The sequence below is a fragment of the Arachis stenosperma genome, chromosome 6 (assembly GCF_014773155.1).
Source record: "Arachis stenosperma cultivar V10309 chromosome 6, arast.V10309.gnm1.PFL2, whole genome shotgun sequence".
NCBI lineage: Eukaryota > Viridiplantae > Streptophyta > Magnoliopsida > Fabales > Fabaceae > Arachis > Arachis stenosperma.
In genome coordinates this window covers 84,030,827-84,044,045 of record NC_080382.1, presented here as the reverse complement: position 1 = coordinate 84,044,045, position 13,219 = coordinate 84,030,827, and the positions used below count along the sequence as shown (strand labels likewise).

General features: G+C 39.5%; 1 non-coding gene across 1 annotated transcript; it reads right to left on the bottom strand.

The window, feature by feature from the left end:
- Positions 1-11,590: 11,590 nt before the first annotated feature.
- LOC130938072 (small nucleolar RNA R71) lies at positions 11,591-11,698 on the bottom strand. Its single transcript, XR_009069253.1, has one exon. It is a non-coding gene; the product is annotated as a small nucleolar RNA R71 (small nucleolar RNA).
- Between the last annotated feature and the right edge of the window lie 1,521 nt (positions 11,699-13,219).

The window sequence follows — 13,219 nt, the reverse complement described above, 5'->3', positions numbered from 1 at the left end:
ACTTAGTTCCTTGCTTCCTCATGGTCCCGTGTTCAACTCTTGTGGCAAGCATTTGGAGACATTTTCCTTTGATTTTCTCCCCTTGTGAGCCCGATACTGCCCTTGTGGAGGGCAGGGCAACATTTTCTTCTTCTTGATTCCAAGGCACAGATTTGTGCTCTGCCCTTGTAGTGGGCAGGGCAGAAGTGCCTTTTATGCCTTGTTCCCTTATGTTGCCCTCCTAGAGGGCAGTGTGCCCTTGTGGAGGGCAATGTTTGCCCTTCCTCATGTTGTGCGCCACACTTCTTCTCTCTTGACCACACTTTCTTCTCCTTGGGCCACACTTCCTTAGGCCACGCTTTTCCTTTTTTTCTTTTCTTCACCTACAATAAACCAAAACAACCACTCAAAGTATCACTAAATTCAAGAGGCTTATAAATCAATTAAAATTCAATTAAAATTAGCTTAAACCTCATGATTTAGCATTAATTTCATGGTGGTTGTTTGATTTAAAGAAGTTATGCATTTTCACTCCAAATCACTTACTTAGGATGCAAGAAAGTGCATAAATGCTAACAAAACAAGTGAAATTAGCTTGAAAAATGGGTATATGATGACTTGTCATCACAACACCAAACTTAAATCTTGCTTGTCCCCAAGCAAGCATCAAAACTAAGAGAAATTGAAATGAACAAGAAAAGATATATATCCTTATTAGGCATATAGCAGAACTTAATCTATGGGGTCTTTATGTAGACAATGATAACTCAGGTTATTGTTTGCTGTTACACAATACACATTTTTCATCAAAGGTTTGCTAAACTTGCTGTTATAAGACTTACTCTTTAATCACTCCCTTGCTAACTTTTCTTTCTTATAATGCTTAACAAGCTTATTCTTTTGGAGGTTTTGGTGTCAAATGTTGCAGTAATAGCCTTTGGCTTTATTTGTTTCTTTCTTTTACTCAACATCTTTCCACCACAGACACATGGCTCACTAATTTTTCCTAGGATCATTGATGCCCAGCATCTCTTTGGATAACTAAATGTTCTGTATCCAAGTTGCTCTTTATTGTGGACTTTCAATTGGCCATCCCAAATCAGTTGATCTAAGTGACCGGGTTTTAAAATACCCCTTAGAATTTACTCATCCAAGCATATCTTAGTACAAGAACACCACAGGCATGTGTCCTAGGGTCCAAGCTATTGGTGTCCAACCTTTATTTATTTTTTTTTTGCTTTTCTTGCCATTTTGGCTTTTTCTTCTTCCTTTTCTTTCTGTTTTTGTTCTCAAGGGCTTTTTATTTATTGATAAGGTTCTTTATAACAGCAAGATAACTCACACTTGAATGAGAATGATATTATGCAACAATTTATTTCATGAGTTATGCATTTAATCAAACATATATACCACCATTAACTTCCATTCTACTTATGCAACATTGGATATTTCACTTTTCAATTCAAACCAAATCTCTTTTATTCAAGCATATGGGAAACAAAACAAAATTAAAGCTAAGTGATGGATAACAAGCATTATGCAGATTTGGCATTTTTAACAAACAACTTCACTTGCAACCGGATACACACTTTAGCAAGATATATAATGGTTTCCATGTTCAAAACAATTCACAGCAGTAAGGATTAAGTTTAGATACAACCTTTGAAGTTGCAGACCTTTGATTCTTCCTCCTGTTGTGTTTTCTTTGAGTTAGGATGCACAATATCTTCACTTGTTGACTTATGTCCTGCATATTTCTCAAAGTTGCTTGCTTCTCAAGCCCTTAAGTGTATGGTTAGTATGCATAAATTGAGTGTGGTTCTTGGATTTGTTTTGGTGTGTGAACACCAAACTTAATTGTTTACCACTGTCTCAGATGCAACAAGTTAACCATATTTGAAACCCTGTATCCTTGCTAAAGAGTACGAAATTAAAAACTAGAAAACAGTTAAGTAGTTGAATAATTTGTTTGATTGCTTGGAGCTAGCATTGTGCAGGAAGTGAGAATATGCTTTTAAGTGGGCTTTTTTTTTTGTGGAACACCAAACTTAGCATCCTTCATTCTTACTTAAATTGTTTTGGTGTGCAACACCAAACTTAGCTCCTTGCAATGCATACCAATTATTCAACATTTTTATTGAAAAAGCTATGAAAAGAAAACTACCTCAGGTTGGGTTGCCTCCCAACAAGCGCTCTTTTATTGTCACTAGCTTGACATCTTCTGTTCTGCTAATCATGGAGGTTGAAAATCACAGTGCCTTAGCTTGTCTTTCTTCACTGTGAACTTCCTTCCGGTTTCCTCTTTGATGACCTCTATAAACTCTTGTGGAAGGATCTTAGTTACAATGTAATGATCAGACAACTGTGGGGACACCTTCATGGTTTGAATATTGATCATCACTCTATCCCCTGGTGAAAATTTTCCAGTGGGGATTTTCTGCTTTTCTTTAGTTCTATCCTCTGTCTCTCCTTGAAAGAATTCCTTGTTGTGTTTTTCTTGGCTGGTACTTCCTTTGTCCAGTATTTTCTCATTGTCCTCTATGATCCTTTTCCATCCTTCCTTCTTTGTAGTATCTTTGTTGTCAGTTGGTTTGTCTTCAAATGTTTTGAGGATAGTATTTGGTTTCTTCTCACCCATTTCTGCAAAGTACCTTGCCAGTTGAGCTATCTGCTCCTCAATTCCTCTGATTAACATCTCTTGGTTCCTTGTTGTCTCCTCTTGGTGTTTCATCATTCTCTCTATTAGGATCTCCAAGTTCGTGATTCTCTGAGAGTCTTGTGAGGTTGGTTGGTTATGAGATGTTAAAGGTAGGAAGGGTGGGTGTGGTGGTGGCATGTAGTGGTTGTTATTGCTGTAATGGTGTTTTTGCTGGTTTGTAAAGTTGGGGTTGTTATAATTGAAGTCCCTTGGTTTGTGATTTTGGTACTCGTTCCTTCTCCAGTTGAGATGGGTCTGGGAGTGTCTGTGTTGCGAGTGTTGGCTTTGAGTGGTATTAGTGGGTGGGTGATGTTGATTGTTTGTAGTCATGAAGTTGCCTTGGTGGAAACCTCCTTGTTCTTGATGTTGAGACTCCCTCATTCTCAGATAGGAATGGGGTCTCCATGGTGGAAATTTGGCATTCACTACAGCAGATATCTCCATGTTTTGCTGTGGTTGAGGGTGCATTTGTCTGTTTAAGTCCTTGAATGCATTCACCCCTTCAATATTCGTCACTTCTTTTCCTGAGGTTTCATTCTGTGATTTCTCAAATGAATATTGGTTGTTGACTCCTTTGTCATTGAAGTCTGCAGTTCCTTGGGTAGTTGTTGTTGCCTTGAGTAGGCCATCTGAGAAATAGTCCACTGCTTTCCTTGTTTCTGGGGTCAATCCTTCATAGAACGCTCGGAAGCCCACTTTATCAGTCGCTTTCTAGTATCTTTCCCAGGCCTTAAAGAGTGGTTCTTCCTCTCCTTGTGTGAATAGATGTTCCTCCTCTTTCAGCTGGGTGATCTGTCTAGATGAGGTGAATTTGGCTAGAAATTTATTAACCAAATCATCCCAACTAGTGATACTCCCTTGGGGAAAAGTTTCAAACCATTGTGCAGCTTCACCCTTTAATGAGAAGGGGAATAACAGGATCTTATAAGTGTCATGATCTGAACCATCGGTTTTGACCGCATTACAAGTCTTCAAAAAAATGGATATGTGCTGCTGAGGATCTTCCGATGGATTTCCATCATAAGAACAATTGTTCTTGATGAGTGTAATAAGTGGTGGCTTCATGTCATGATACTCTTTGTCTGTAGAAATTCGATTTCCTGTGATACGCAAACAATCAGGATGACTAAACAACAGCACGCTTGAGAATTGAGTGCAGTTAATTGAGATAAATTGTTAGTGAGTTAGTAGAGGCAATTTCTCAAACAGTTAGTATGTTAGAGAAATAGAAAAGAAAAAGTGCTTAATCTAGACCTCCACTTCACTTAATCATTGTCAATCTATTTCAATCCCCGGCAACGGCGCCAAAAACTTGATGTGCGGAAAACGATCCGACACAAAACTCACCGGCAAGTGTACCGGGTCGCATCAAGTAATAATAACTCACATGAGTGAGGTCGATTCCACAAGGATTGAAGGATTGAGCAATTTTAGTTTAGTGGTTGGTTTAGTCAAGCGAATCAAGTATTGGTTGAGTGATTTGTGTTTAACAGGAAGTAAATGACAGTAAATATAAAGGGGGAAGGGAAAATTGCAGTAAATTAAAGAGCAGGAAAGTAAACTTGTAGAATCTTAAAGAACAAGAAAGTAAATGACTGAAACTTAAAGTGCAAGAAATGTAAATTGCAGTAACTTAAATTGCAAGGAATATAAATTGCTTGAATATAAAAGGGATTTGAGGACAGGGATTGCAGAATTTAAACAAGAGAATGTGAATTGCAACAATCAATAGAGCAGAAATTGAATTAGAAACAAGTAGGATTCAAACTGTAAGGAAATAAAATGCAGCAGAAGTTCACAGAAGAACCAAAAGTAAATTGGGATCTCAGGTCTCCAGAGACTAGGTAGCAAAGCCTAGATCTCAATTGCCTTCCCAGATCCAAGTTCACAAAGCTATTGACAGGAAATTGAAGAAGAAGCAGTAAAGGAAATTGAAATTCAATTTAATTGTGCAGAAAGGAATTAAAGAGATTTTGAATGGAGGTTGAGACAGAATTTCCTCAACTCTTCATACCCAAAACTCAAAACAAGAAAATTAAAAGTGCTCAGGCAAGAACGAGGAAGAAGAGAGATCAATTCTCCTCCCCAATTCTCTGAAATCTCAGTGGAGTCACCAAGAGAAGTTGCAGAATTCAAAGCTCCCAAGGAAGTATGAAATTCAAAAATCAAGTAAAAGGTAAATGTCAAAAGTGAAAGTAAAGGTCCAAGGCTCAAAAGAAAGATCCTAATTACATCAAACTATCTCCTATTTATACACTTTCTATTCTTGGATCTTGGGATTTGGATGGGCTTTTGATTTGGTGAAGAAATGAATTAAATTGGATTTTTAATCCAATTTTCAGCCCATGAAAAGTTGCCTCCAGGAGGCTGCCCTGCCCTTGCGGAGGGCAGGGCAGAAAATGGTGCTTGGTGCGTGCATGGTGCGGCTTTGGTACGGTCTTGGTGTGCAGAACGCTGCCCTGCCCTTGCGGAGGGCAGGGCAGGAAAAATTGGTGCACCAGATGGGTGCTGTGGTGCGCTGCTGGTGCTGCCAGATTCATTCCTTGGTGCGCCAGACTCGTTTCTTGGTGCGCCAGAATCATACCACACAAAATGCTGCCCTGCCCTCGCGGAGGGCAGGGCAGTGTTTCCAAAATGAAGTCCCGCGTTCGAATCCTAGCAGAAACGCACGCTTATTCAATTTCTTTGGCTTTCTTGGCACGGTAATGGAACTTAGTTCCTTGCTTCCTCATGGTCCCGTGTTCAACTCTTGTGGCAAGCATTTGGAGACATTTTCCTTTGATTTTCTCCCCTTGTGAGCCCGATACTGCCCTTGTGGAGGGCAGGGCAACATTTTCTTCTTCTTGATTCCAAGGCACAGATTTGTGCTCTGCCCTTGTAGTGGGCAGGACAGAAGTGCCTTTTATGCCTTGTTCCCTTATGTTGCCCTCCTAGAGGGCAGTGTGCCCTTGTGGAGGGCAATGTTTGCCCTTCCTCATGTTGTGCGCCACACTTCTTCTCTCTTTGACCACACTTTCTTCTCCTTGGGCCACACTTCCTTAGGCCACGCTTTTCCTTTTTTTCTTTTCTTCACCTACAATAAACCAAAACAACCACTCAAAGTATCACTAAATTCAAGAGGCTTATAAATCAATTAAAATTCAATTAAAATTAGCTTAAACCTCATGATTTAACATTAATTTCATGGTGGTTGTTTGATTTAAAGAAGTTATGCATTTTCACTCCAAATCACTTACTTAGGATGCAAGAAAGTGCATAAATGCTAACAAAACAAGTGAAATTAGCTTGAAAAATGGGTATATGATGACTTGTCATCAGGAACGCCAGCTCAAGAAGCCCCACTAAGGCATGGCACTTGAATGATGAGGCATGGCACGCCAGCACTTAAGGATGCCAAACAAAGCTGGGCGTGCCACTTGGTATCGAAGGCGTGGCACGCCAGCTCAATCATCCCATTTTGGCATGCCAGTTGAACATCCAGGTGTGTGATAAACCCCATTTTGACGGTTTATCTTGTATTGATTTTAAGAGATTTTATGACCTTTTACCCACATTTATCCATTGAAATAGCATGGTTTTATAACTTCTCCTTTAATTGTGCTTAAGAGTGAAAACATGCTTTTTAGGACTTAAAATAGCTAAATCTAATTCTCCTTGATTCCATTAGATGCCTTGATATGTTTGTTAAGTGATTTAAGGTTTAGGAGGCAAAGATTGGATCAAGGGAATGACGAAAGAAAGCATGAAAAGTTGGAGAACTCATGAAGAAATGAAAGAACCGGAAAGCTGTCAAGCTGACCTCTTCGCACTTAAACAACCATAACTTGAGCTACAGAGGTCCAAATGATGCGGTTCCAGTTGGGTTGGAAAGCTAACATCCGGGGCTTCGAAACGATATAAGATTTACCATAGTTGCTATATGTATGGTGGCGCGCACGTGCATAGTACGCGCACGCGCCGTTGCTGCCACCTGGTTCACTTAAAGCAAAACGTGGCCAGCGAATTCTAAAGCCTTGTGGGCCCAATCCAACTCATTTCTGATGCTATTTAACCCAAGGAATGAAGAAGGAAACACATGTTTGTTACCATTAGCATAGTTTAGTAGTTAGAGTTAGTTTCTAGAGAGAGAAGCTCTCACTTCTCTCTAGGATTAGGATTAGGATTAGGTTTAGTTCTTAGATCTAGATTTTAATTCAATTTCTTCTACTTCTACCTTTCAATTCTTTGTTGTTACATTCATCTTCCTCTATTCTTTTGTTGTAATTTCCTTTATGTTATTCTTATACTTTGTTGTAGATCTACTTTTGTTCCTCCTATTCTCTTTCAATTCAATTAGAGGTAATTCATAATAATTGTGTTCATTTGATTTGTTGTTGTTTAGTTCCTTGCAATTGAGTTGTGTAGATTTACTTTTCTTGCAATTTTACTATGCTTTCCTTTTATGCCTTCCAAGTGTTTGATGAAATGCTTGGTTGGATTTTAGAGTAGAATTTTATACTCTTGGCTTGGAAAGGTAACTTAGGACCTCTAGAGTTACTAATGTCCAAGTAATTGATGATTGGGATCCATTGACTCTAGTTTTCACTAATTGAATTAGTGGAGAGTTAGGACTTATGGACTAGGATTGATATAGCTCATTTGACTTTCCTTTACTACTAGTTAGATGATGATTTAATGAGATTAATCCTTGCCAATTCTCATATTGTGGTTAGTGATTAGGATAGAGATCCTTGACCACCAACCCTTGCCAAGACCTTTTTAGGCCTTAGTTTACTTTCTTGTCATTTATCTTTCATGCTTCTTATCAAAACCCCAAAATAACTCACAACCAATAACAAGACACTTTATTGTAATTCCTAGGGAAAACGACCCGAGGTTTGAATACTTCGATTTATAAATTTTAGGGGTTTGTTTTAGTGACAAACAACTTTTTGTATGAAAGGATTAGTGATTGGTTTAGAAACTATACTTGCAACGAGAATTCATTTGTGAATTCTAAACCGTCAAAAATCCAATCATCAGTGTGGCATGCCAACCTTTGGGACCAAGGCAAATGAAGGGCATGACACGCCAGTCTCATGGCATGGCATGCTGGTAGTGTTTTCCAGAGAAGAAGGAGAGAAGCCAATGAATTGGGGTGTGCCACTTGGAAGACAAGGTGTGGCACGCCAGCAAGAAGATGATGCATTCAGAGGGGAGTGGCGTGCCAGACCCTGGGCGTGCCACGTGATGAGCGGATAATTTGTACGCTTTTTGGCACTGTTTTTAGTATGTTTTTAGTATATTTTAGTTAGTTTTTAGTATATTTTTATTATTTTTTAGTTAAAATTCACTTTTCTGGACTTTACTATGAGTTTGTGTATTTTTCTGTGATTTCAGGTATTTTCTGGCTGAAATTGAGGGACTTGAGCAAAAATCTGATTCAGAGACTGAAAAGGACTGCAGATGCTGTTGGATTCTGACCTCCCTACACTCGAAGTTAATTTTCTGGAGCTACAGAAGCTCAATTGTTGCGCTCTCAACGGCGTTGGAAAGTAGACATCCTGGGCTTTCCATCAATATATGATAGTCCATACTTTGCCCAAGATTTGATGGCCCAAACCAGCGTTCAAAGTCACCTTCAGAATTCCCAGCGTTAAACGCTGGAACTGGCACCAAAGTGGGAGTTAAACGCCCAAACTGGCACAAAAGCTGGCGTTTAACTCCAAGAAGAGTCTCTACACGAAAATGCTTCAATGCTCAGCCCAAGCACATACCAAGTGGGCCCGGAAGTGGATTTTTATGTCATTTACTCATCTTTTTAATTCTTAAGCTACTAGTTCCCTATAAATAGGACCTTTTACTATTGTATTAGACATCTGGGTAGCTATCTTTAGTCTTATGCTATCTTAGATCATGGGGCTGGCCTCACGGCCAGGCCTAGACCTTGTTCTTATGTATTTTCAACGGTGGAGTTTCTACACACCATAGATTAAGGTGTGGAGCTCTGCTGTACCTCGAGTATTAATGCAATTACTATTGTTCTTCTATTCAATTCAGCTTGTTCTTGTTCCAAGATATCACTTGTTCTTCAACTTGATGAATGTCATGATCCGTGACACTCATCATCATTCTCACCTATGAACGTGTGACTGACAACCACCTCCGTTCTACCTTAGATTGGGTGAATATCTCTTGGATTCCTGATACACGACGCATGGTTGATCGCCTGACAACCGAGCGCTCGCCCGACAACCGAGCCAGCCATTCCGTGAGATCAGAGTCTTCGTGGTATAGGCTAGAACTGATGGCGGCATTCAAGAGAATCCGGAAGGTCTAAACCTTGTCTGTGGTATTCTGAGTAGGATTCAATGATTGAATGACTGTGACGTGCTTCAAACTCGCGATTGTGGGGAGTTAGTGACAGACGCAAAAGAATCACTGGATTCTATTCTGACATGATCGAGAACCGACAGCTGGATAGCCGTGCCATGACAGGGTGCGTTGAACATTTCCACTGAGAGGATGGGAGGTAGCCACTGACAACAGTGAACCCCTTGCATAATGCTTGCCATGGAAAGGAGTAAGAAGGATTGGATGAAGACAGTAGGAAAGCAGAGAGACGGAAGGGACAAAGCATCTCCATTCGCTTATCTGAAATTCTCACCAATGAATTGCATAAGTATCTCTATCTTTATCTTTATGTTTTATTCATCATCTATACCCATTTGAGTCTGCCTGACTGAGATTTACAAGGTGACCATAGCTTGCTTCATACCAACAATCTCTGTGGGATCGACCCTTACTCGCGTAAGGTTTATTACTTGGACGACCCAGTACACTTGCTGGTTAGTTGTGCGAAGTTGTGATAAAGAGTTGAGATTGCAATTGTGCGTACCATGTTGATGGCGCCATTGATGATCACAATTTCGTGCACCAAGTTTTTGGCGCCGTTGCCGGGGATTGTTGAGTTTGGACAACTGACGGCTCATCTTGTTGCTTAGATTAGGTATTTTATTTTTTTTTTCAGAATTTCTTTAAGAATGAATTCTAGAGTTTCATGATGATCTGTTGAAATCTGGCTGGCTGTGAAGCCATGTCTAATCTTATTGGACCGAGGTTTCAACTTATCATCACAAGAGCTTGTTGATTTCTATCAATCTTGCTGTTGAAGCAATGATCTGCTAAGGCTTGGCTGGCCATTGGCCATGTCTAGTGTTTTGGACCGGAGCTTTCTTTGAAAGCTTGGCTGGCTGTGAAGCCATGTCTAATTCCTGGACCGGAGTCTTAGACTAGCATTGCAATGATTCCTGGAATTCTCATTAAGAATTCTGAAACCTTTATTTTCTTTTTTCATATAATTTTCGAAAAAGCACAAAAAAATTACAAAATCATAAAAACCAAAAAAATATTTTATGTTTCTTGTTTAAGTCTAGTGTCTCATTTTAAGTTTGGTGTCTTGCATGCATTGTTTATTTGATCTTGGTTCTATTTTCAAGTCAATAATACAGAGAATTGAAAATTCAGTACATGCAGCAGAGGAATTACACAGAAAAAGCTGGGCGTTCAAAACGCCCAGTGAAGAAGGAAAACTGGCGTTTAAGCGCCAGCCAGGATACCTGGTTGGGCGTTTAACGCCCAAAAGGGTAGCATTTTGGGCGTTAAACGCCAGAATGGATACCATTCTGGGCATTTAACGCCAGGATGGCACAAGAGGGAAGATTCTGTTTTTAATTCAAATTTTTTTCAGGTTTTCAAAATTTTTCAAAATCAAATCTTTTTCAAATCATATCTTTTCAATCATATGTTTCTAAAATCAATTTCTTTCCTTTTTCAAAATACTTGCTATCAATTAATGATTTGATTCAACATTTCAAGTATGTTCCTTTTCTGTTGAGAAAGGTTTAATGTTTGAATCATATCTTTTCTTGTTAGCCAAGTCATTAATTTTTAAAATCAAATCTTTTTAAATTGTTTTCAAATCATAACTTTTCAATCATATCTTTTTAAAACCATAACTTTTCAATCATATCTTTTTAATCACATCTTTTTCAAAATAGTTTTCAATCATATCTTTTTAACTTCTAATTTCAAAATCTTTTTCAAAAATCACTTGATTTCTTTCCCACTCTTGGTTTTCGAAAATCAATTAAAGTTTTTCAAAATGTTTTTAAAATGTTTTCACTTAATTTTTGAAAAACTCTTCTTCTCTTCTCACATCCTTCTATTTATGGAGTACCACTCCTCCTCAATGCACAATTCGAACTCTATCTCACTAAGTTCGAATTCTTTTACCTCTTCCTTCTATTTTTCTGTTCCTCTGACACCTCAAGGAATCTCTATACTGTGACATAGAGGATTCCACATTTTCTTGTTCTCTTCTCTTTCATATGAGCAGGAGCAAAGACAAAAGCATTCTTGTTGAGGCTGACCCTGAACCTGAAAAGGACCTTGAAGCGAAAGCTAAGAGAAGCCAAGGCACAACTCTCTGTAGAGGACCTAACAGAAATCTTCAAAGAAGAAGAACCCATGGCAGCCGAAAACAACAACAATGCCAACAATGCAAGGAAGGTGCTGGGTGACTTTACTGCACTTACTCTCGACTTCTATGGGAGAAGCATCTCTATCCCTGCCATTGGAGCAAACAACTTTGAGCTTAAGCCTCAATTGGTTTCTCTAATGCAACAGAATTGCAAGTTCCATGGACTTCCACTGGAAGATCCTCATCAGTTTTTAGCTGAATTCCTGCAAATCTGTGACACTGTCAAGACTAATGTGGTTGACCCTGAGGTCTACAGACTTATGCTATTCCCTTTTGCTGTAAGAGACAGAGCTAGAATATGGTTGGACTTACAACCTAAAGACAGCCTGAACTCTTGGGAAAAGCTAGTCAATGCCTTCTTGGCGAAGTTCTTTCCAACTCAAAAATTGAGTAAGCTTAGAGTGGAGGTCCAAACCTTCAGACAGAAGGAAGGAGAATCCCTCTATGAAGCTTGGGAGAGATACAAACAATTAATCAGAAAGTGTCCCTCTGACATGCTTTCTGAATGGAGCATCATAGGTATCTTCTATAATGGTCTCTCTGAACTGTCTAAGATGTCATTGGATAGCTCTGCTGGAGGATCTCTTCATCTAAAGAAGATGCCTACAGAAGCTCAAGAACTAATTGAAATGGTTGCAAATAACTAATTCATGTACACTTCTGAAAGGAATCCTGTGAACAATGGGACAAATCAGAAGAAAGGAGTTCTTGAGATTGATACTCTGAATGCCATATTGGCTCAGAACAAAATATTGACTCAGCAAGTCAATTTGATTTCTCAAAATATGTCTGGAATGCAAAATGCACCAAGCAGTACTAAGGATGCTTCATCTGAAGAAGAAGATTATGATCCTGAGAACCCTTCAATGGAAGAGGTGAATTACATGGGAGAACCCTATGGAAACACCTATAATTCTTCATGGAGAAATCATCCAAATCTCTCATAGAAGGATCAAGAGAGACCTCAACAAGGTTTCAATAACAATGATGGTGGAAGAAACAGGTTTAGCAATGGCAAGCCTTTTCCATCATCTTCTCAGCAACAGACAGAGAGTTCTAAGCAGAGCCACTCTGACTTAGCAACCATAGTCTCTGATCTGATCAAAACCACTCAAAGTTTCATGACTGAAACAAGGTCCTCCATTAGAAATTTGGAGGCACAAGTGGGACAGCTGAGCAAGAAAATTACTGAACTTCCTCCTAGTACTCTTCCAAGCAATACAGAAGAAAATCCAAAAGGAGAGTGCAAGGCCATCAACATGGCCGAACTTGGAGAGGAAGGAGAGGCAGTGAACGCCACTGAGGAAGACCACAATGGACGTCCACTAGCCTCCAATGAATTTCCTAATGAGGAACCATGGGAATCTGAGGCTCACACTGAGACCATAGAGATTCCAATGGATTTACTTCTGCCATTCATGATCTGTGATGAGTATTCTTCCTCTGAAGAGGATGAGTATGTCACTGAAGAGCAAGTTGCTAATTACCTTGGAGCAATCATGAAGCTAAATGACAAGTTATTTGGTAATGAGACTTGGGAGGATGAACCCCTTTTGCTCACCAAAGAACTGGATGACTTGTCTAGGCAGAAATTGCCTCAAAAGAGACAAGATCCTGGGAAGTTTTCAATACCTTATACCATAGGCACCATGACCTTTAAGAAGGCTCTGTGTGACTTAGGGTCAAGTGTAAACCTCATGCCTCTCTCTGTAATGGAGAAGCTAGGGATCTTTGAGGTACAAGCTGCAAGAATCTCACTAGAGATGGCAGACAACTCAAGAAAACAAGCTTATGGACTTGTAGAGGGTGTTCTGGTAAATATTGAAGACCATTACATCCCTGCTGATTTCATAGTCCTAGAGACTGGGAAGTGCATGGATGAATCCATCATCCTTGGCAGACCCTTCCTAGCCACAGCAAAGGCTGTGATTGATGTGGACAGAGGAGAATTGATCATTCAAGTGAATGAAGAATCCTTTGTGTTTAAGGCTCAAGGATATCCCTCTGTCACCATGGAGAGG